Consider the following 883-nt stretch of genomic DNA (forward strand, 5'->3'; position numbering starts at 1 on the left):
TGACCTATGCATCAAAGCAATGCCCTACCCTCTGGTCACCAGAGCCACATGTAGCAAATGTCTTATTTATCTCTCTTTTAGAGCACTAACTCTTAGAGTTATCTTTAGTGTTTCTCTTTATAGTTAAAAAATTAATTTCTGTTTTTATCTTTATGAAGTCCTTTCTATTGTTCCCTTATGCCCATTTTCTATTTTTTCTAACTTCTTGTTTAAGTTATTAATTTTTTTCTTGCTGAGAAACAAATATGTTTAAGACTATCAATTTTCATTGTAGTAAAACTTTGGTTTATATAACAGTCTGGTTTGTTATTGTTATTATTTTTTTCTTTTTACGTCAGATGGGTAATATGCTGGTGTCATAACAAGGTTTCAGGGAGGTGCATATCACATGACTGCATGAACACCGAATCATCACACTTATGAACTACAAAAGTATCTTGTTATTTTCGAAACATTTCCAGTTGTGTTTTGATTTTCTCCTTGATATAAGAGTTGTTTAAAAGAAAACTTTAAATTTCAAGGCAATTTGAGTTTCATTATTGCCCTATCCTTGTTGATTATTTCTAGTTTTATCAGTATTTTATCATGATCAGAGAATGAGTTCTGTAGTATGGGGATTTAATAGTTCCCTAGTTCATTAGATATGGAGTTTCCTTAATTTTTATATATTAATTTAAAAATCAAATTAGTGGGTTTCGAGGATAGGCTAATGGCATTGTACACTCATTCCACTGTTTGTCTCTGAACAGCTATAGAACTAGGCAATTATTCCACATATTTGGTAGAAATCTTTATAATTCTGTTCCTGAACCGTATTTAACATTTGGACTCTTTCTTCTGTCAGTAGCCCTCCAGAGATGTGAGAACTCTTAGGTTTTATTTC

At 31.5% G+C, this 883-nt stretch overlaps 1 non-coding gene across 1 annotated transcript; it reads right to left on the reverse strand.

Annotated features, from left to right (window-relative positions):
• Nucleotides 1-332: 332 nt before the first annotated feature.
• LOC112066640 (small nucleolar RNA U13) lies at nt 333-436 on the reverse strand. Its single transcript, XR_002892784.1, has one exon. It is a non-coding gene; the product is annotated as a small nucleolar RNA U13 (small nucleolar RNA).
• Nucleotides 437-883: the final 447 nt, after the last annotated feature.

This window comes from Physeter macrocephalus, chromosome 14 (assembly GCF_002837175.3).
Source record: "Physeter macrocephalus isolate SW-GA chromosome 14, ASM283717v5, whole genome shotgun sequence".
NCBI classification, from domain to species: domain Eukaryota; kingdom Metazoa; phylum Chordata; class Mammalia; order Artiodactyla; family Physeteridae; genus Physeter; species Physeter macrocephalus.